Below are 13,298 nucleotides of genomic sequence, written 5' to 3'. Positions count from 1 at the left end.
GGTCAAGGACGTGTGATCTGTGAAGATGATAAAGGGTCGGCCCTCGACGATATGGCTAAAGTGACAGATGGCGAGGTAAATTCCAAGCAACTCTCGACTGAAAGTGCTGTAGCGAGCCTAGGTTCGAGTGGGGTTCTTGGATAAGAAAGCTAGGGATTGCCATGTATTATCGATGCGCTGCTGGGTAACCGTTCCCATGGCTGTGCAGGACGCATCAGTCATGAGGGCCAGTGATGCCGTGCGGTTAGGATGTGCAAGAAGTGCTGCGTTTGACACTGCACCCTTGATATTGATCAAGGCGTCTTCAGCGGCGGCGTCCTAATGCGGCAAGGACGTCTTCTTCTTGTTGGTAAGGAGGCGATCCAGAGACGCTACTATGGCAGTACAGTTACTGATAAATTGGCACTAAAAATAACCATACCAAGAAACTGCCACAGCTTCGTGACCGTTGTGGCCTTGGAGAAGCTCTGTACTACTTCGATTTTTTATGAAAGCAAGTGAATGCCACACTGGCATCGAGGTGATGTCCTAGAAACTCCAAGTTGTCAACACCAAACTCACTATTTAAGGCGTTGATGGTGATGTCGTGTTCAGAGAGTCGTTGGACCAAAAGTACTAGATGTTGTAAATACTCTTCCACGAATTTACTCACTACCAACAAGTAATCGACGACGCGAAGACGAAGGGTAGGCCACGCGTTACCGTGCCAATAAAATATTTGAATGACTGGGCGGTGTTCCTGAGTCTAAACGGCATTCGCAGATCATCAATGAGTCAGAATGACGTTGTAATGCCCGTCTTAGGTATGTACTGTTTAGCCACAGGAATTTGGCGGTAGGCGCGGACAAGGTCAATCTTCGCAAAGACGTTCGCGCCGTGCAGAGCGACGGTGAAATCTTGTACGCGTATGTTGGGCAAAGAGTACCGATCCCGAATAGTCTAAGTATTGAGACATCTGTAATTTCAGGATGGCCTCCAGACATCTGATTTCTTAGGCACCATCTCAAGTGGAGCTGCCCAGTTACTGGCGGATGGCCGAATAATGTCTAATTCCTACATGTGCTCGAACTCTGCATGTGCAACTTTGAGCTCGTGCGGAGCAAGTCAACGTGGCCGGATGAAGAAGCAGGTGCGGAAGTGATGATGTGGTGTCGTACGTCGTGGCAGACGGCGTTTTTTCAGTTGGGTGGTGCGGCGATTTCGGGAAATTCTCGTAACAAAGCCGCGAAGGGTCTGTTGGAAAGCGCAGCGCAAGAGAGCGCTAAATATGTGGATTCCGATGCAGCAATGCCTTTCACATATAGATAAGTAGTCGCGTCCAGGAGACGTTGTCGTTTGACGTCTACAATGAAGCAACGCTTGATGAGGAAATCAGCAGAGATAATGGCAGAACTGGTGTCGGCAATGAGGAACATCCACCGGAACGCTCTTTGCAGACACTGGTTAAGCGATAGCGAGCGTTGTCGAAATACCGGAATTCGTGTTCTATTCACGGCTTGCAAGTGCAAAGTGGGAGCAGCTGTGCGATCCGCTCGTTCAGCATATAGACGATACCTGTGTCGATAGGAAGCGTCGACCAGTGACCTTATGGATGACGTGACAGAGGCGACACGGGGTGGGACAGTGACAGCTCGACGCCGTTAGCGGTCGCCCAGACGGTTTCCGGACCGTGTGCAAGGAAGAAGGCAGTGACGTGCTTGGCAACAAAACTGCGGTGATACCAGCAGATAGCTGATCTGCTGAACCGTAGCCCTAGCGCTCGCTGGATGAACAGCGCTGACCAGATGGAGATCGGTGGTGACGAAGGAAACGAGGCGAAATGTTCCTACCAGTGGTCGCAACTAGGAGCTCGTCCAGTCTTTCGCACAGCTCAGAGACGCTGAGTATTGTCGATGCTGTCTCTGGCCGGTTTGGAGGTGAAGAACGCGCCCTGTGGGACGCTGGCTCTGCATCACAGCTGCAAGCAGTGGAAGCGGATTGGCAACTTCTATTATCTTGTCGTCCAATGCACCGAGCTCTGACAGATCCTGGGTTGAAGCAAGGTCAGCACCATCAGAACTTGGGTGGGCAAGCGATGAAGAAATAACTCACCTACGAGGACGTTGTGCGTGGTGTAAGTGCGTGGGCCGAGAAGCTTAAGGATTCGGCGCCATAACTGGCTTGCGCGTTGATTGCCCAGCTGTTCGAATGAGAGTCGCTGTTGTATCCGTGAGCGTTCCTGCATAGCTGTACGATACAGTAGCATAAGGGGACGCTGGAACAATCGCTGCTGAAGAAGCGAATTGTAGAGCTACGTGCGCGGCTACAACCAGGCATGATCGGGCTCAGCAGACTGCTGTGCAGAGAGCTTTACAAGCCGCAGCTCGCCGTCGACGCCGGGCGGACAGTTCAGGGTGTTCTCGTCAAAACGAGGCGAAGAGACTTAGCCGTGAAGACCTTGTTGTGCGTGGTGCCTAAATTGGAGCTAGTCTTAAGCCACTCCACCAGCTTACGCTGTGACTGTGCTGCTTGTGCCGCGCAGTCCTGTGACTTTTTTCAATTCTTCGGTCCCCAGCACCAGCCAAGCTCCCGCACCGCTCGTAGCATCGCCTGTCCTTGTCCTCTTTCCTAGGGCGATCATGTCGACATCGCTGGCACTACATGACCACCAATGAGCTGAGTGTCAAGGTGCTCCCCGTGTGATATATATTGTAGTACGACGCTCTTGCCACATTTCCCGACTTGACACTTCCTAGCGAGCTTCGACGAGAGGCTCGACAAAGCACTGCCCACTACATCCGGACCACTCCGAGCCCTCCGATTTCCTGATGTGTCTGTCGCCTATCTCCAGAAGGCCTACGCATCACCCAAGCTGAGTTCAATTCTATGCTCCACGAACGAATTGGCCACCCTTCCGACGGGCCAGGGCTATCGCCAGTTCAGCTGGTATTGAAGACCACAGGCTGGCGACCCCCAGGGGTTATCATGCCTCCAACGCCCGCGTCGTTCCCGACGGTTACCCCGACCAATAGGAGTTCGCCCACCGCATACAGGGCTACCATGTCTTCTCCGTGTTTGATCTTGCCAAGACCTGCACGCAAATTTCTACCAGATAGCACATTCCTGCATTGCTTTGCCGTGGGTCCTTCAACCAGCTGCACAACGTCAGCCATCCCGCTATCCACGGCTCTACGTGCCTAGTGGCTGACCTCTACGTTTCGCGCTTCATGCACCGTGACTGCCGTACCTGGGCTCACACCTGTATTCTGCCAACGTGCCAAAACTGTTTGGCACGTCATTTGGTCACTCAGAGCATTTCGCAACGTTAACAACGCTTCCAACAGGCTCACCTAGGTTTCATTGGGCTCTTTGCTTCTGCCGGAGAATAGTGCTACTGCCTCATCACCATCGATCGCTTCAGTTGATGGCCTGAAGTATGGCTGCTTCTAAGCATCATCGTAGGAGACGTCGCGTCAACATCTTCTAGATATCCTATGTCGACATCCGTCACCACGTCACAACCAATCAAGCAAGGAAGGCAGTTCGAATCTCAGCTCTTCAGGGTCCTCGGGCCCATCACCGGTTTTGAGTGACGGAGGACCACAAGTTCCACCCGTGTGCCAAAGGGATGACCGGGCGATTTCACTGACAATACAGATCAGCTTTTATGGGCCGGCCCGACTAAACCTAGCTCGTGGCTCTCCCAGCCGTCGCGCCAGGTCTTCGTGCCATATTCAAACACAGCTTACAAGCGACTGCTGCAGGGCTCGTCTACAGGGAGTCACTGCCCCTTGCCAGACAATCCTCTCGGCATTGTCTGACGCGATACCCTCAGTGTTGTGGCCCTGCTCCACTGCACATGAGCACCATCTGTCCGTCGCCACCACACAACATTCGAAGCCAACGTATTTTGTCTTCAAGGAGCTCGCAACAGGTACGCTGGCCTTTCTCCGTAAAGACACCGTTCATACTCCTTCTCACCGCCTTACACCGGACCCTACCGTGCTAGTCCTCGCGACGAGACATTTTTCTCCCTGCGTATCAAAGCGAAGCACATCTTCGGTTCCATCAACCGACTGAAGCCTGCATACATTATCTACGACGAGCAGCACACACAGCGCGCTCTTGGAAATGTATGAGCTCTCGTGACATACACCACCCGTTATGGAAACCGGTTTCAATTTACTGTCCAATATCAACCCTGAGTTCTCTATACTCCGCGGGGGGCGGGGGGGGGGGGGGTTGTTATGTGGTGACACACTATCGCCACCACTACACTTAGAAGGACACTTCCAGCGTCAATGCTTAGCATAGCCAGGCACAACTACGACACCTGCGCACCGCACCGGCCTGGCTAACCGCAACAGATATAAACCCGTTGCGTGCCTCGAAAACGCGATGCTTGCCTCATGAAAGCTGCACCAGATTTGATCCGCGCCGTACGTGCTGCTTCCGTTTTTCTCCAATAATAATCAAATTTACATCACCTGGACAGTAGAAGCTCTCGACACTCTGGTGACTAACGTCATGCTACCTAACTCGGCTTTCCTAGATTGAAATGAATACGCTCAAAACGCAGCCACGGCGATTACCTCAATGCTTTCTTGCCGCTACACTTCGCAGAGGAATCTTTGGCCCAAGTAGCATGACGTCACGAAACAGTGTGAAGACATGTTAACTAAGCGGTGTTGTTATAACACACTTGGCCTTTTTTTTATTTAGTGAAAGCATAAACCAACCTCTGTGTTCGGATTTTCAACTTCGCAACCCCTACAAAGTATTGCATTATACAACGCTCCCAAATATTTACACAATTATTTCATGAGGAGGACTTAGGAGTACACTTAAACACTAAAAGTTTATGTGAGGTGTAAACCAATCTATCAAATTTGTCCCATTGATCTGCTTAATAGCTGCAGTTTGCAAAACTGATATGGTGCTTTATTGCGATAGGCAGTTTTAGTTCTAGTTCGGAAACTGACCGTTTTCCTTTCATGCCAACCTGGGTCACTCGGTATGTAGCACTGGCTATCCGCTACTGAGATATGTGCCACAACTTATGTGCCACTGAGTACATATCACTGGGTGTGTGCCTGTCTTCAATGAACTTCTTCGACGCCAACTTGGGTCACTGGAATTAGGAAGCACGCGAGTTCTCGTTGCCCAATATTGGCGAATAGATCGTCTTCTCGCTCGCTTCCTAGCATGCTTGCTAGCACTACGTGAGCACCACTTTATAAGTGCCACTGGTTATTTCCCAATGGGTATGTGCCGCTCTTCAACGAATCTCTTCTACACTAACATGGGCCACTGGGTGTGTGCCGGTCTTAAAAAAAATGAGGCAGAACCCATCTCATGATGACTGGCCGCGGTAATGCGTTGGCATTGAATCAAAATAGCCACACAAAGTATTACCACAGTCTAAAGCAGTTATGTGTGAGGCGTTTACTGCAGCGGCACTACTCTTTCGCACTTCCATAACACTCGGCGCTATGTAGCACCACCACCGGGAAGCCTGCGCGTGGCCTCCGAAATGCCTGGCGCGCTGGTGCGTGCGAAGCTGAGAAACGCGTTAAGCGGCAATCGGACTCCTCTCTCGCGCTTCTGGGTGGATTGATGCATGGATGCTGTGAGCGTCCCTTCTGAAAGGGATGGCGGGTTGCTCCCTCAAGCTCTTCTTCTTATTTTGTGTAATTTCCTACCTGTCCTTTAGAAAAAAAACGCAAAGAATCCGCAGCATCAAACTTTCTGACTCACTATTGGGAACGCCTCTTTGTTTGTGTCTTCCTACTTTTCTGCCACCGAACTTCCAATCAGAACTGAGCAAAGGACCCTACGTAGAGCATGACGTCGGGAGACAGAAAACACGCAGATTGGTAGGCGCTAGTATGAATACGCGGGATGGAATACATGTGTATGGTGCGACCATAGACATGGCCGACGCGGGACAAAGTGTAGTATCTCTTCTTACCAGCTCAATATCTGAGGCGGGTTGTATTTGTACCCAAGATATTAAACTTATTTTTCAATTTGGCGGAGTGCTTGAAGCCTGCTTCACCTCCGCCGCGGGTCGACCTGGTATTGCACGATCTTCGGGGGTTTTGGTCTACGGACATCGAGCCGCTGCTCGAAACTAGTCATATACAGCTTCGCTGTAAAAACACTTTTTTTTCTCTGGAAAGAGCAAGCTCATCAGCAAAAATATAGAGGAACTAACACAAGGCGTAGGGGTTGTTTGTTAGGGGGACAAGGGCACTGAGAAATAAAATACTGTTAACGGAACAGATGAAGAAGGGCGTTGTGGAGTAACTGGCAGGTGACGACTTGCAAAGGTAGAGCAAGAACTACAGCAGCAAAGCGCCAATGTGCGGGTCAGAAGATGCAAATTGAAAAGGGGGGAGTCCTTACTGCAAGGGGAGGAGAGAAGGCAGAACGAGCAAGGAGGGGCCTTAGGATATGGCCTACTTGTGGGAAGGAATATCCAGGTATTAACGACGTGCACATTTTTGCGGTGTTGTTTGTGACCCTCTGTGATATACAGCCGAAAACTGCTACTATAAGTCGGCGACATCCACAGCGGACTTCCTCTTCTGCAGTGCAGAGTAGCCAACCGAGCTCAGTCCTGGCTAACCTCCCTGACTTTCATTCTCCTTTTCTCTCTCTCTCTCTCTCACCCTTGTTCTCAATAATTCATTCAGGAAAATTTTCCAGTTTAAGTAATAAACAGAATTTTTATTGCGATAGCAATTTTATGGACACTCCAAAGCCTATTTCTGGCATAGGCGTCGCCGTCGCCGTGACCGTGAGGTTCCGTATGATGTCAACGGCGATGAAATCGTCGCCGCGCTCCGGACGCTGTATGTGCGAGTGAAGGGGCGCGATGGACGCGCGCTTTCAAGGGGAGCGAACGCACGTCGGAATGCAAACCCGCGTTCTGCGCCGTGCTCCCTGAAGGGCTGCAGAATTAAGCGTCTATTTCCTCCTTACAATCACCATATACAGAGAGCAAACGCGACTTCTTCCGTCGCGCCGTGGGGGGACGGGAGGGAGGGAGTGGAGGCGACGTTTAGCTGCACCACCAAATGCGTATTTATATAAAAACGTTGCGAGGCGAGAATGTGGGTAAGATTTCAGACGCTGCTCGACAAGTGTCCCATTCGGCGCGTTAAGTTAGCGCGCTCCGAACTCCAAAGGAGCACGCTCGAGTGCGACGCCTTCGGAGCTTAACTTAACGGCGATTTTCGCCGACTGCTTTCGGGTACTTTCGGGTGCACGAACGCGCTGTCTGGCGAATGTTATGTGGCTTCCGCGACCGCTATCGCATTGCGCGCGCTTTTTGAAGATGGCGCCGCCGATAAACACCCTCCTGCAGTTCTTGATAGACGATGAAGCGCTAGAAGAACTTGACGCGCGGCGACGGACGCAGCAGCAGCGGCTTATGTATGCGATGCAAGCTGTTCGTGCTGTTATCAGAGGTACCCTATCAGAGGATTTATTTCTGCTCCGCGGTATGCTGACTGATGACTCATTGCCGATAGCAAGAGGACGAAAGCCTTCTGATCCGAGGCATCCAGGATTATGTGATCAACCTTGTGCCCAGATACACGGACACACACAATTCAAAGAGCAGTGCCCCAACATCTTCCATGATAACATTAGAACCTGAAGAAGTCATACACATGAACGTAGCGACGAGAAGGCGCCAAACTGCGACTGTCCGGTTACGTACCTGAGCGTCTGGCAAGTAATAATCGGGCCGTCAATTTCGGTTCGTGATAAGCTGAAACCACGCCAACACGCGAAGTTCCCGATCATGCAGACGCCCGGCAGCGCAGTGGTGGCAGGAACGAGTGGGCAAGGAGCACGGACTTGCATATGTGGAAAGAGTCGGAAACACGTCATTTTCCGGAAGCCGTAGCAGGCGCGCGCTCTCGCGCACCGTTTCCAGGGTGGAGCGCGTGGAGCGCGCTCCGTAATCATGCACCGGAAGTCGCTTTTTAGCCGTTAAGTTTAAAAGAGCGCGCTCTGCTGGCTAGAGCGCGCTCGAGCGCCTTAACTTAACGCGCCCATTGTGACCTCGTTGAAAACCTCCGAGCCATCCCCAGAGGCACCGGCAACAGTCGCCAACGCCGCGCGCGTTCGGTGCGAACGCGGGCAAAACGCCGACGGTGTCGACAACAGTTCTGCGCGTTGCTCGTGATGCTGCATGTCCAAGTTTTTACAGCTGATAAAACTACTATCCTTACTCCGTATATCTCTCTACTAATTTGCTATCGCAATTGATGCTTCGCCTTTCGGGTGAAACTGCGACAATTTTTTTGTAACGCGTGCGTGTGTATTTTGAAGCGAGAATTTAAGAACATCGGACTCAAGTATTCAAAGGGATTTGCCAGTCGAACAGGTTTACACTTTTTTTTTCAGATACCAACTCAAGTTAGATGTTTCTGCACATCAAGCAACAGATGAGGCGCCATCAATGTCAGCCATTAGAAAGGATGGTAAGACAGCTTATTCTCACCAGTCTTTGCAAAAAAAGGAAGAACAAAAAGAGCACTTTTTTGCGTTTTAAGTTCAATGTATTCCTTTTAATAGTTGCATGCACCGTACAATTTATTTTCATTATGAGTGAGCAAGATTGGTAAATTGTTTTTTAATTTATTTCAGCTACTCACATGCCGTAAATCAAATTCTTAATTAAATGAAATCGTTATGATGCAACGCACCAATATTCTAGTGTAATGGCTTGCTCAAATCTAGCAGTGTAATAACAGCCAGAAAGCGTCGCCAGAGCGCACACCTCGACAGCCAAAGGACACTGAACGCGAGTCAGAAACTCTACTGGCTTTTGAAGACAGCGTCTTAGCCGACTTCAGACGAATCAACATGACATTGGAATTAAATTGAATCTCGTCATGCCGAGAATACGTAGCAATAGTCAGCAACTAAGGATATAAAACACAAGTATAAGCGAAACAATTTCGCGCTGAGCACCGCATCTGACGGCTCCGCTGACAGGCAATAGCGGAGCGCTAATGTTTGTCGGCGTGGTTAACGTTTGTACAGATATGCTGCGCCTAAATAGAAATAAATGTGGTTTGCTAGGTGCTGTCTGTATGAACAGGAAACACGCAAGGCAGGCCAGCCGCCTCACTGAGACGGTCGAAGTGTACTTTCCGCCTTCGGCACGCAATGCCTTCTGATCGCGGATTGCACTCACGACAGTGGTTTCCTGCTGTGCGCTGCATTTCAGAATATGTTCTTAGGGGTGGGCAGTGCTACCCGGATGAACGACGACGGAAGAGACGACGCGAGCGCTGACTCACGACTGGTTTATTTTTTCGAATAAGTGAATATATATACACATTATTATGCACACTATTACACGCACTACTGAGACGACGTACGCACAACAAAGCAGACTGCATGACCAAGCAGACCACCGAGTTCCTATGAAATGTGGGGCGACCAATGCTACCAAACAGAAAGAAGAGAAGACGTTCCCAAGTTGAAGTTTACTTTCTATGAGGCTGTTTCCTTCCGGAGGACGTTCAAAATGTTCTGTGCTTGCGTCCGAAATTCGCCTTTGAACCATAAGTGCCCCTGCCGAGAAGGTTCCTTTTTCAAGGTGCGTCTCCCAGTTTGTTCCTGAGGGTGAGCAAGCCAGATGTGTCTGAATGTCTTGACGTGTGCGCTCACTCTTCTTCGACTACGAATAACACTTCGCCTGTGAATTCTGTGGTTCAATTTTTGGAGCGGAACCACCTCAGAATGTGTGTGTCAGATAAAGAAGGAATGTTTGTGGTGATGCCGCAAGGTGTGTTTGCAGAAAATTCTGAAAAAGCAGTTTTGAAGAACTTTTTCCGGACTGATGTTAAAGCATAAAAAGTCAAACAGCTGGCCCTTGCGATGCTACGGGACAGAAATCTGGAAAGTCTGACGTCTCGAGTCAAGAGGGCAAAATATTTAAAACTGAAGGTATTTTTTTTCACTTACAACCTATAAACCCGATTTCCCGTTCAGGGCCATTATTTTGGAAAGGGGGACTTGGCAATTTCTAATTTCAAGGTACCTGCAAAAACAACTTGAGATTCAACCGTTATTGACCCTTTTTATGTTAGTAGCTCAGATAGCGTGGTTAACTTTCTTAAGACATAGAATCCAGGTTCATGTTTGGCTTTTAGTATTGACGTTGAAGATATGTTCTATTCGCTACCGCATAATGAACTTATCAAGAGTGTCAGATCTTGTGTGGTTGATTATAATGATGAAGCCAAGTTTGTTAGTAATTGCGAAACTTCTGTGGACAGTTTTTTTTAGAATTGTTGTCGTTTTATTTGCGCTCTATCTTTGTTGATTGCAAAGGGAGCACGGTGTTGCAGAAGTCGGGAATATGTATAGTTTTGAGGGTGGCCCCAGCCTTAAGCCATATTTTTCTTAGTAGTGTTGATAATTGTATTTCTAGAAATTTAGGAAGTTTGGCCTTTGGTGTCTTTAGGTACGTTGATGCTTTCTTGGTCATCACAGGAGGCGAGAATCTAAACAATAAGATAGTTGATAATTTCAAGATTTTTAAGGAATGCGGTAAATGTTTGAATTTTACCTTTGAGTTGCCTGCCGAAGGTGAGCTTCAATTCCTGGATTTAAGACTCAGGTTTCTGGAGGACCATGTGTGTTGTTTATATAAGCCTCGTTCTGTAAAGGCGTTTTAAATTTTCCTTTAGGTCACTCTGAAGTAGTAAAAACTGGTATTGTTTACGCCGCGCTACGCGCCGTGCTACAGAAGACTTGCGACCATTCGTTGAAGGAGAGTTTCCTCGGCCAGGTCCAGAGAATAGAGAACGCGGGTTAACTGGCTAGTAAAATCTTGAGAGCCTGCCAAAAACTCATTAAGTGGGTAAAGGGTGCTGATAAGGCAAAAAACAAATCAAAAGATCCCGCGCGTAATGAAAAAAGACCGGTGGTGGTGCCATGTTTGCACAAGTTTTCGCATTGCTAGAAGAACGTGGCTAGTAGGTATGGGGTGCGTGTGGTCTTGTCCGCCCCAAACAAACTGGTCACGATGTGTTCCCGTTTGCATAAAAATTGTCGGCCCATGGTAGAGAATCTAGTTTTTGTTCCGAGAAGTTAAGAAATTGACACGGGTAATGCAGATCTGCTGTCGTGTACCACTGTCATGCGGGAAGGTTTATGTGGGCCAGACCGGCCGATGTGTGAACATCAGATTAAAGGAGCACTTGTAATCATTAAAATGTACGGGTTTTGCACTTGCACGTTCATTGTAGAAAGTTTGGGTGCCAACTGATAGAAAGAAATACTGATTGTTTGTTCCGGCATAAAGATTAAACTACTAGGAAGCTTATGGAAGCCTATCGTATAGATAGGGAATGAGAAAGATGTGTTACTAAGTGGTCTGTCACGATTACTAACAAAGAGTTAACATTTTTGCAAGTCAGTGTTTCATGGTAGCTTGAGTTTAGCAAAAATAGTCTTCTGTTGATTTTTATTTATTTTAATGACGCTATGGTTCATGCCTCGTGTGGATCGACACGTCACCCGAGCGGTTACTGCCGCACGTGTACAATCGCGTTTTAGTTGCCCTGTCAGCCATGGTTTATAAATATGAATTTTCCTTTAACTAAAATTCAGTTGTGAGTCAGCGCAAATGTCATGTTCTTTTTTGCTTGCATCCTTGTCTGTCCGGCGCTGTTATTTTCCTAAACATGAATTGCCACCAACTCGCACAAGTTTCTCTTTGAAGGTCATTGTGCGATGAGGCATATAAGGCTTTCGCCTTAATACATTGTCCCGTTGTCGTGACGGTGATGAATCAGACCGTGGCACAACGGCGAGTGACAAAACTAACGCTTTATTAGGTGAACATGTGCCCCCTGAAAAAAATAAGTCACACTCTGGCACACTGATAGTGATGAGCAAATGCTTCGATCAACGAAATATGATCCACAGGTCAGACGCGTCGGCTACTTATAGTGAGACTGTGCACGTTGTAGCGTAATCCTTGGTGCTCGCCTGCATTGTAGAAGGAAGGAAAAAAAACTTTATTTCAAAAATAAAAATTAGGTGAGCGTGGTTAGGCCCTTAGTCCAGGGCTCCACTGGCGCGAGCGGCTCGCTGGGCTTGGTCCAAGAGAGCCGCTTGGCTCTCGTTTCCCTCGTCCGCAAGCTATGCCCCCCACTGCCTGTTTAACACGAGTGGTTGTACTATTATGTATGGGCTAGTAATATCTGAAGGCCTTTCCAGGCACTCCCATGTGATATGTTGTAGTGTTGATTTGTTGGAACACCATGGACAGGCGTCCAGAAATCTAGTTGGGCTTATTTTACTGAGGTTATGCAGGTTGGGGAAGCTGTTTGTTTGAATGCGCCGCCAGTCCCTACTCTGCATGCTGTCTGTTAAGGGTCTTGTGTGGATGACCGTAGACCGCGTTCCTCCCATTGTTGTAGAATAATATGCGAGTGCTCGGAAGAAGTTCCGTGCTTGGCCTGCAGCCGCAGCTCCGTTGTTGAATCCTCGAGCTATACGATCTGCCGCAACGTTACCCTCCAAGTCCTCGTGAGCCGGACACCGGATAATGTCGTGGTGTTCTTTCAAGGTTTATCCCAGAATTCTGCGTACCATTTTGGGTACCGTCCCATTGAGAAACAGGCGACGTGCCGTCTGCGAGTTGGACAATATGACTGCCGACTCGTTTCTGTGTTGCGTGTCTGCGATGATCATGGCTATTACAGCCGCTTCGGCCGCACACGTAGATTGAGTTACGACTGGGGCCGTTATGCTACGTTGTTCTTGGGTAACCGCTAGCGTGTGAGTCTCTCTACTGGCTCTGCTAGAATCTACATTGCAAGGTTCTGCATTGTAGAGCGTACAACACTGTCGACGTCGCGCATGCGATTAATCAGAGTTCGACAGCAACATAGACAACGGGTCGAATTGGCAAATGCAACAAAGTCCCAATACAGAGACGCGCGTATTGCGCGGAGTGATAACTTGCTATTTGTTAGCGCTGAAAAGCGGTCACTGGGAAAAGACAATCAAAAACGCGTGTCAAGAGCCCCCCTCTTAAAAAGCATAGTCCCGATGCTGCAAACAGAAGAAAGGGAAACAAAAGTACCCCGAATGAAGATAACCAACAAAACAAATAAAAAGTCACAGGCCTGCGCAGCACACGCAGCACAGTCAAAGCGTAAGCTGGTGGAGCGGCTGAAGAGTAGCTCCAATTTCGGCACCACGCGCAACACGGTCTTCGCGGCAAAGTCTCTTCGCCTCGTTTTGACGAGAACGATCTGAACAATCCACCGGAC

The 13,298-nt window shown here is 48.9% G+C and overlaps 1 non-coding gene across 1 annotated transcript; it reads left to right on the top strand.

The window, feature by feature from the left end:
- Positions 1-5,912: 5,912 nt before the first annotated feature.
- On the top strand, positions 5,913-6,094 carry LOC119465474 (U2 spliceosomal RNA). Its single transcript, XR_005194890.1, has one exon. It is a non-coding gene; the product is annotated as a U2 spliceosomal RNA (small nuclear RNA).
- The last annotated feature ends 7,204 nt before the right edge of the window (positions 6,095-13,298 follow it).

Source organism: Dermacentor silvarum, chromosome 9 (genome assembly GCF_013339745.2).
Source record: "Dermacentor silvarum isolate Dsil-2018 chromosome 9, BIME_Dsil_1.4, whole genome shotgun sequence".
Taxonomy (NCBI): Eukaryota; Metazoa; Arthropoda; class Arachnida; order Ixodida; family Ixodidae; genus Dermacentor; species Dermacentor silvarum.
Note: the sequence above shows the minus strand (reverse complement) of the source record. Positions and strands in the feature narration are given on the sequence as shown.